The sequence below is a fragment of the Brassica napus genome, chromosome A6, assembly GCF_020379485.1.
Source record: "Brassica napus cultivar Da-Ae chromosome A6, Da-Ae, whole genome shotgun sequence".
Taxonomy (NCBI): domain Eukaryota; kingdom Viridiplantae; phylum Streptophyta; class Magnoliopsida; order Brassicales; family Brassicaceae; genus Brassica; species Brassica napus.
This window is the reverse complement of record NC_063439.1, coordinates 12495577-12505681: the sequence shown is the minus strand read 5'-3', so window position 1 is coordinate 12505681 and position 10105 is coordinate 12495577. Positions and strand designations below refer to the sequence as shown.

At 39.6% G+C, this 10105-nt stretch overlaps 1 non-coding gene across 1 annotated transcript; it reads right to left on the bottom strand.

The window, feature by feature from the left end:
- Positions 1-3331: 3331 nt before the first annotated feature.
- LOC125576037 lies at positions 3332-3438 on the bottom strand. Its single transcript, XR_007314571.1, has one exon. It is a non-coding gene; the product is annotated as a small nucleolar RNA R71 (small nucleolar RNA).
- Positions 3439-10105: the final 6667 nt, after the last annotated feature.

Genomic DNA, 10105 nt, shown 5'->3' with positions numbered 1-10105 from the left:
AAACTTCTTTAAGAAATTGAAATCTAAATTTGTTAAATAATATAAAAACTAGGATCCTAATTTATGAATTTACAAAAATATAGTCCTGATTCTCTCTCTAGTTGCTCTCACCTCTCTCTAAAAAAAAGCTTCCAATCTAAGATGTATCCATCGGGGGCCGGTGGCCTTCGCCGCCGGTTACCATCTTTTTCTTTTTTTGGTTTGTAAATATTTAAATCTTTGTTTCAAATAAATCTTCGCATAGGCGATATATGTCTTCGCTTTGGCGATTCAAAATTCCGCTTGTCAAATTAAATATATTTCGCTTGGCGATTTTTTGTTGTGGTTTCAATCCAATTCCAGAACTGTTCGTCATGTTTTTTTATGTTTTTTCTGGTTAAATTGGATTGATAATATACGGGTTTACCCGGATCATATCCCCCTTTCACAAAAGAGTTTAATCCCGATAGCTTTGGTTTGGAATTCTGTTTTCTCTGATCATGCTCGGACTCTTATCTTAGCTGAGAATTTAAGTTTCATCTAAGCTTGTGTTTCATAAGTTATTTCTCAAGCGGAGAAGATGAAGAAAAGTTGGATTCCATTTGATCGATGGATGAGAAATTCAGTAAAGTTGGCATCTTTTGATGGTCCAACATAGGATTTTCTCTAAATCGATTAAACTTTCCCAGTTTCAATAATCGGTGAGGGCTAGAAGTCTAAGCTAAAGCTTCGGTTGATGGCGGAAGGAAGAGTCTTCGGATACAGTTCTTGGAATCAATGAAACATGAAAAAAGGAAGAACACATTGTGTCGGTGGTTCGAAGGCGTAGTCACCGGAGATGACCGTCAAGATTGTCGGCGAAGCTGAGAATTCGAGATGCATGTTTCTGACCTTACACATGTCATTACCTTTTGCGGGATGTGTACACGTACAATGGTTTGTACTTGTAATGTTTATCCAAAGTTGTATCACGTGACTCTTGGGATCCAAAGTTGTATCACGTGACTCTTGGGATTAATGAAACACAAAGTCGACAAAAAAAAAAAGAATTTACAAAAATATAGTTATATTTTAGAGGGGATATCTAAGCCTATGGTCCATAATTTATATAAGTCGGGCCTGATGAACACATTCAGAAAAAAACAAAAAAAAAATAATTGAAAGAAAAAAGTTTGAAATTTACAAAACATGTTGAGATTTGGATATGTAAAAAAATGATATAAAGAATGATTGTATAAAAGATAAAGAATAGAAAAGAGAGAGGGATAACAAAATAATGTTTTTAAATTGTGAAGAATGAGTATAATGATGTCATTGCCATAATCATCATAATTGTGAAGATAGGATTAGTATCATCATGTGCTTTGTTACTGGGTTGGGCGTACTGATATCTTGTGTATTTGCATAGTTTTAGCAATCATTTTAGTTTTCAATTTGTCCACTTAGATGCATTTAGAGTAGATTTAGGTGCATTGCATATACATTTGTCTCTATTAGGTGATGGAGATGCTATTTGGTGAGTTTGGAACCTTTGGAGATGGTTTAGAGACAAGAATGGTGATTTTGGTTAACAAGACGAGGTCCCAACTGTCTCAGCGGCCAACTGCAGCGGCCAAGCCAAACCGCTGGGAAAATGCACACGCCCCTGCCCCATATGTACTTGTTGCAGCGGCCAACTGACATGTCAAAAACCAGCTGCGACACTTAGAAAAATCTGCACTTCTGTTTTTACCAACTTTTTACCCAAATTATCTTGGGTCAACCCAGGCTTTTTGGGTCGACCCAGCTCGTTCTTAGACCACTATAAATACTTTTTAGACCTAATTTTAGGGGATATCTTGTTTTCTATCTAATCAAAAGCCAATTTTGGGTGAAAGATCTAATCTTGATCATAATTTCTTATCTTTGTTTGATTATCTTGCTCTCTAATCATGTTTAACCTTGAATCATCCATGGTTTTGGGGTTATTCATGTCTATTAGTGAGTAGACTAATCTTGGATTCATGGGCTACGGTGATTAAGGGTGATTAGAGAAGATCTAGGGTGTTTAGTGTTAGATCCACTTGTTTCCTTGCTTGTTGAGGGTTCTCAATGCTATTTTAGTCTTGATCATACTAAAATAAATCTCTAGGCATTTCCTACCCACAAGGTGTATGATGAAATGCCTAAACCAACTCTTCAATGCTTTTAGCTTGCTTTACCTAAGGGATTAGTTGCTAAAGGAGTTAATATTGCTATTAGACTTGTTCTCCATGTTTGCTTTAGTAACATTCAACCTAAGGGATTAGATGCTTGAGTTGCTTTAGCAAAAGAACATTCATCTAGGGATAGAGCTTGTTTAGCTTAGTGTTTAGGCATAAGGAAAATGTTTGATTGATAGCTTGCCACCCTTAGATTGGATCTACATCACCCAAAATCAAATGCCTAGCCCCATGAGTCCTCTTGCTTCATATTGAGAAAGAAAAAATCATTACTTTATTGCATTAGCTTATTAGTTCTTAGTTCATACCATCTTTAAAACCGGATTGCACTTAGCTTAAGCATGAACTTGCATTCCCTTTGCTTTAGAATCACCTAGGATTGGTTCGACAATCTTTTATACTATAACATTTGATTAGGAGCTTTGAAAACTCCTAACATCAAATTGGCGCCGTTGCCAAGTTCTAGGTTGATTGTGACATTGGGATTTAGTCACTTGCTTGAGACTAAGTCACTTTTTCTTTTATTTTGTTACTGGTTCTCCTTCTTCCTCTCTCTCTTTGCATTTCAGGTGTATGAACTTGAGGAGCAGAGGTTCATCAAGCCTAATTCCAAGAGTTGAAGACATTAGAGCACTTGAGAGGGAGATAGCAAGAAAGAGAAGAGAAGAAGAGCAACAGGCTCACTTTCAGAGATTGGGGTTTGAAATGGAGCACAATCAGAATCAGCCTCATGAAGGAGTGGCCCAAGGAGCTGCAAACCTTAGGCCACAACATCCACAGCGCCAAGCTAGAGCCATTGGAGCCTATGATCAACCTCACATTCATGGTCATAGGTTGGGAATCAGAGCACCAGCTGTGGAGAACAACAACTTTGAGATCAAGTCAGGGCTACTCAACACCATAGAGAACAACAAGTATCATGGCCTTGCTGCTGAAGATCCGTTTGATCACTTGGACAAGTTTGATAAGTATTGTGGCTTATCCAAGACCAATGGTGTTTCTGAAGATGCATTGAAGCTCAAGCTGTTCCCTTTTTCTTTGGGAGACAAAGCACATCAGTGGGAGAAGGCTCTTCCAAGGACTCTATCACAACTTGTAATGAGTGCAAGAGGGTATTCCTAGAGAAGTTCTTCTCTATCTCAAGGACGGCCAAGATCAGGAATGAGATCTCTAACTTTCAGCAGAAGACACCAGAGGGCTTTAGTGAAGCTTGGGAGAGGTTCAAGGGCTATTGGTCTCAATGCCCACATCATGGCTTCACCAAGGAGAGTTTGCTCAGTACCTTCTACAGAGGTTCTCTTCCAGAGTTCAGGAGCAGATTAAACACAGCCAGCAATGGTTTCTTCTTGGGTAGAACTGAAGAGGATGCAGAAGAGCTGGTGGAGAACATGGCTAAGAGTGACTCAGTCTACAGTGAGGAGTATGATAGAAGCAACATAGGTGATGATCAGCACACCAGGAAAGAGCTGAAGTCTCTCCAAGCCAATTTGGATCTACTTCTTGCAGAAAAGGCTAAGCAGGAGAAGATGAACTTTGTTGGTGATCAGAAACAAGAGGCACCTCCAGTGATCAATGAGGTTGATGGTTTAGAAGGCCAAGAGGAGTTGTGCTTCATCAATGCTAATGGCACATGGTACAAGAAAGAACCCAACTTTCAGTACCAAAACAACTACCAGCAAAGACCACTCTACAATAATCAGCAAGGAGGTTACCAAGCCAACCAGTCTCCTCAGACTCAAGGAAGCTTTTCTCAAGCTCAAGCTCCAGATTCAAGTGTGGATTCTATGTTCAAGCAACTCTTGGAATTTCAGGCCAGAAATGAGAAGACCATGATTTATGAGTTCAAGAACATCCATGCAAAGATTGATGGGAACTATTCTGACCTCAACAACAAGTACATGCAACTTGCCTCTCATCTCAAGGCTTTGGAGAGTCAAGTTGCTTCTATGCCTTCATCCTCCAAGCAGCCAATGGGGCCTCTACCAGGAAAACCAGAAAAGAACCCCAAGGAGTCTTGCAATGTTGTTTTCTCCACTACTTCTCCAGAGATTGAGCTGAGTGATCATGAAAAAGAGGAGGATAAGATTGAAAGACTGGTATTTGGAACTGAGTTTGGGGAAGTTGAGAGATTTGTTGTGGCCACAGCTGAAATACAGATTGTGAAGGACGCTTCCAGGAAGGTTGAAGCAACGAATCTGCAAAGAGCTGAGCACAAGGCTGAGAAACAAGTTGAGAAGAGAGCTGACAACAAGCTGAAGAAGGTTAAGCTAGAGGAAGCCACTGAGGTTGAGTTATCACCCTATGATAAGCTCCCTTTCCCCCAAAGAGTACTCACCAAAGCACAGAAGAAGGTGCTCTCCAAGTTCAGGAAAGATCTTAGTGATGTTGGGATCAGACTTCCAGAAATCTCGGGTATGCGTGAAGCTCATGTCCAGATGATGCTCATCAAGGACATTATAGACCACCAAGCTGAAGTGGCTGAGCTTTTGGACATCTCCATTCTGAAGATTGATCCACCAATCCCTCCAAAGTCCCTCCCTAAGCTTGAGTTTCAAGGGATGTTCACCTTACCTTGCTACCTTGGTAAGCTCACTTTTGATGATGCTCTTGTTGATTCTGGTGCAAGTGTAAATGTGATCTCAATGGAGATGATGAAGAGTCTAGGGATTGAGAGCATGGAGCCAAACACATCTTCCCTACAGTTTGGAGATTCCTCTTCTACAACTCCCATTGGTCTCATCAAGGACTTCCCTTTGAAGATTGGAACATGCACCATTCCTATAGACCTCACTGTTCTGAAGATGGCAACTGAGAAGAGAGTCCCATTGATCCTTGGCACTCCATTCCTTACAACAGTGGGAGCTTGCATAGACTTTGCCAACAAGAAGGTCACACTCTTAAATGTGAACAAAGCTGTCTCCTATCCACTACAATCCCCAAAGATGAATGCTGAGTATTGTGAACAATCACTTGTGGAGCATCCTCCATTGAGAAGACCAAGGCTGAAGGGGTTGGTATTGAGAAAGAAGGTCTTGCTGGAGAGTCCTCTAAAGAGCTGTGTGATGAGCACTTGGAAAGTGCTAAAAAGAAGGAGGTGAGTAGAGCCACAAAGGCTGCTCATGACAAGAAGAAGATTGTGAAAGAACCTCATCCTTCACCTCTTGATAAGATTCCTCACACTCTTACTCTCCACCCAATGAAGCTTAAGGATGGGGTCATTGAGTACAAAATCAAGTGCAAGGGAAGGTCTAAGCCATTCTCAAGTGCAAGAGCCATCATCACTCCTCAGCTCCAAAATGATCCAATCAAGCTTCAAGAGCTTCTCTCTCAAATCCTCACCATCACTCTTGATAGTGGGAAGGATCCTCCTCCTCCACTCTCCGCTTGAGGTACCACTCCAACTTTTCCATTGTATATACCAGTTTTTCTTTGCATTTGTTCTTTCTTCTGGGTATCTCTTTCAACTTACCAACACAGAGACTGTGTGAACTAAGTTTGGGGGAGATACCAGGTATTTGATCATGTTTTCTTTGATGATATTGCATTGAGTCTTGCATTGTACATACAAATTTGCATAGAAAAACCAAAAAAAAATTTGAAAAATTTGAAAAAACACAAAAAGAAGCATGTAGTTGCATCACTTGCATTTTTAGGATTGAGCATAGAGCATATAGGTTGCATTCATGAATAGGGAGAAACCTTGTAAAGAACACATGTTTAGAACTCAATTTGACATCCTAGCTAAACATATCAAGTAGCTTAAGCATCTCTTGAAAAAGCTTGTAAGCTTCGAGCCTTGAAAACTCTTCTTAAACTTGTTTGCTTGCTTGATATTGACATTGTTCTTAAAATCAGCTCCAAACTGAACTTGGCTTGAATGAACTTAATCTTTCTTGCATATGGGCATTTGCATACATGATCATGGATCTTATACACATTTGGGTTATCTTATTCCTTCATACCTATCTTTGCTAACCCAAATGGCACTCCTTACCCTAAAACCCTAACCATTCTTTGAGACCAAACATTGAATTGCATGAGTGAGGCCTCTTTTGATAGCTTGTCATGTGCAAAATCTTGAGAGTATTGGAAGCGACATAGGTTGATTCTCATCTCTTGCTAGCACAATGAGTTAGCATTTGGGGATGGTGAGTGGAGTTTGTGTGTTCTAAATTTCATATCTTGGGTTTGGAGAGTGAGAAAGATGAGAGACGAGCAAAAGAGTATGAATAGAAAAGAATACTCTAGGGATTAAAAAAAAAAAGAAGCTCTTGATTTTTCAACAAAGGACCTTCCCCTTAAAAAACAAAAAGAGAAAAGAAAAGAAAAAGAATCAAAGAGAAGTTGGGGAAGGAAATGAAAAAGAGTTAGAGCTTGTAGAAAGTGAATTAAAATCCCTAGCAGTTGAGTCAAAAGAAAAAGAGAGTTGTTCATTGGGTGAGTGATGTGAGGGATTTAGATTGATTTTAAGATGATGATAAAGAGGGTAGAACTTGTGATCACTTATAACAAAAGGGGGTAGAATGATGAGAATGAATCTATGTATGCATGAGTTGCTTCTAATCTTAGATAAATTTTGCATAATGATCAAGCTCCTTGTTTTGAGTGATAACCACCCTTAAATGAAAACATTTGAACCCATCTCTTCATTCATATTAGACCATTGCTTACCTAGCCAAATGATTGAGATCATGTGCCCATTTGTGAGAGTTCACCTTGTATGTGTGTGTGTGTGAATCAATGTGAGAGCTGATTGAAGGAACTTGTAGGTAAAGAGTATTGCAACTTGAGTAGAGGCAAAAGAGTATGGATAGGCCTAGAGAAGCTAGAGTATAATAAAGAAGATGCTCATGCTATTTGCTATGTTTCTTTAGGATGTTACATTGAAGGTTAGAAAGTGTCTTTTGGTTATGAGCTCCCATTTTAAAACTTTTCTTCTAATTGACCTTGAAAGTTTACTTGTGGACAAGTAAAGTTCTAGTTTGGGGGAGTTGATATCTTGTGTATTTGCATAGTTTTAGCAATCATTTTAGTTCTCAATTTGTCCATTTAGATGCATTTAGAGTAGATTTAGGTGCATTGCATATACATTTGTCTCTATTATGTGATGGAGATGCTATTTGGTGAGTTTGGAACCTTTGGAGATGGTTTAGAGACAAGAATGGTGATTTTGGTTCACAAGACGAGGTCCCAACTGTCCCAGCGGCCAAGCCAAACCGCTGGGAAAATGCACACGCCCCTGCCCCATATGTACTTGTTGCAGCGGCCAAATGACATGTCAAAAACCAGTTGCGACACTTAGAAAAATCTGGACTTCTGTTTTTACCAACTTTTTACCCAAATTATCTTGGGTCAATCCAGGCTTGTTGGGTCGACCCAGCTCGTTCTTAGACCACTATAAATACTTTTTAGACCTAATTTTAGGGAATATCTTGTTTTCTATCTAATCAAAAGCCACTTTTGGGTGAAAGATCTAATCTTGATCATAATTTCTTATCTTTGCTTGATTTTCTTGCTCTCTAATCATGTTTAACCTTGAATCATCTATGGTTTTGGGGTTATTCATGTCTATTAGTGAGTAGACTAATCTTGGATTCATGGGCTAGGGTGATTAAAGGTGATTAGAGAAGATCTAGGGTGTTTAGTGTTAGATCCACTTGTTTCCTTGCTTGTTGAGGGTTCTCAATGCTATTTTAGTCTTGATCATACTAAAATAAATCTCTAGGCATTTCCTACCCACAAGGTATATGATGAAATGCCTAAACCAACTCTTCAATGCTTTTAGTTTGCTTTACCTAAGGGATTAGTTGCTAAAGGAGTTAATATTGCTATTAGATTTGTTCTCCATGTTTGCTTTAGTAACATTCAACCTAAGGGATTAGATGCTTGAGTTGCTTTAGCAAAAGAACATTCATCTAGGGATATAGCTTGTTTAGCTTAGTGTCTAGGCATAAGGAAAATGTTTGATTGATAGCTTGCCACCCTTAGATTGGATCTATATCACCCAATATCAAATGCCTAGCCCCATGAGTCCTCTTGCTTCATATTGAGAAAGAAAAAATCATTACTTTATTGCATTAGCTTATTAGTTCTTAGTTCTTAGTTCATACCATCTTTAAAACCGGATTGCACTTAGCTTAAGCATGAACTTGCATTCCCTTTACTTTAGAATCACCTAGAATTGGTTCGAGAATCTTTTATACTATAACATTTGATTAAGAGCCTTGAAAACTCTTAACATCACGTGCCCCACGGTTTGTATGTTTTTTCATATCTCCAAATTTTACATACCTTCTATACTAAAAGAGAAACATTTTTAAGTTATGACTTTGTAATCAGTGATGAAGTGTCAGCTCCACAGAGCTTCTCACAGTCTCAAATTAAAAAACTTAGATCTTACTATGAAATTGCATTTTTTTGTTACATTGGACCGCCCTTACAATTATTAAGCTTTCCATAACATTATTAACTAAAAACGTGCAGCAATAACTAACGTGCATCAATAAATGATTATTAACAAACAATTGACTTACCGAGTCATCTTCACAAAATAATTTTACAGTTTAAAGTTTACAAAAGTTACCGTGCATGCTTCGTTACTACATACGTGTTTATATGTACCATGTTCATAGTCTTTCAGTTCACGATGACGGTACAGTTTTGATTGACTGCGAGTTTCTCAATAATTTTTATAACAGTATATCATGTTAATATCGCCGCCGTTTATCAAAAATGTTTCATAATTTTTAACCTTAAACATAGTTAAGATACAGCAACAAACATATACAGTGTTCGCCCTAGAAAAATTCTCTCTGGCCCGATTTCCAAGGTGCACCGCTCAGATGAATCTCCTCCGCTCCAACGCCGTCGTTCTTTCCCCTTCCCTCTGAAGCAGCTCCTCTCCCTCTCCATGGTCCTGATGGTGACTCCTTTTTCGTCACGGTTCAGACCTCCTCCAGATCCACCTCCTCCAGATCTGCCGCCGTGGTCGCTGTGTAAGTCTCGTCCGTTTAAAGCTCGCTTCCTCATCGTCCCTCCAGAACCTCCAGACGTTCTCCTTCTCCTCGCTCCTCTCCTTCAAACCCTCGAATCCTCCATCAATCCCGTCGTCTTCCTCCCTCGTTGCAGCTCTCCGGTTCCTGTTGATGTAGCTTCTCCTCTGAGGTTCTTTGCATCGACCATTGGTTTAACCGGGACTGTTTTCGTGTCATTTGGAGTGTGTGTTTCTACTGCTTGGTGCAGATTTCAGCACAGTTCCACTTTTCAGCTCGAGCCACAGTTTATCTTTGCAGAAACCTCCTCTCTCTTAGTCAAGCTTTCAAAAGGTATTGTCTCTGTTTCTTCGTGGAACAAGTCTTACCTGTATGAACCTTGCCTCGTTTTAGGAGTTAGTTGTCTCGAGATGAGTCCCTTACCTCTGAATGAGGATATTGCCCTCCCTTTGAAGATTATTTTACCTCAGTTTGAGGATGTTGCAAGCAATCGATCTTTACCTCTATATGAGGATGTTGCAAGCGATCTGTTGTCTTTACCTCTATATGAGGATGTTACACTGTGTTCTCCCCCTTTAGTACCTCAGTATGGGGTTGGTACTAGAACCTTTGTCTTGTTGGCTTTGGTTTCTATGGTTTCAGGGACTGATGCTTCTAAAAATGGAGGTCTTGGATGGTGTATCCATGGTATGGATAAAGCCCATGACTCTCAAAGCTCTGCTAGGATACTATATGTGGTCTCAACCCTTGCAGCCGAAGCTTTGACGTTGCAGGTGGCCCTTCCTTCAGCATCATCTGCTGGATTTTCAAAGCTTCAAGAAATTTGGGACTCTATTGTCCTCTTCTCTGCCCTGCATTCAGGGATGGATTTGAACGAGATCGCAGGTTGTCTCCTTACAAACTTTGCCACTCTCTTCAATCCTCTATCATTTA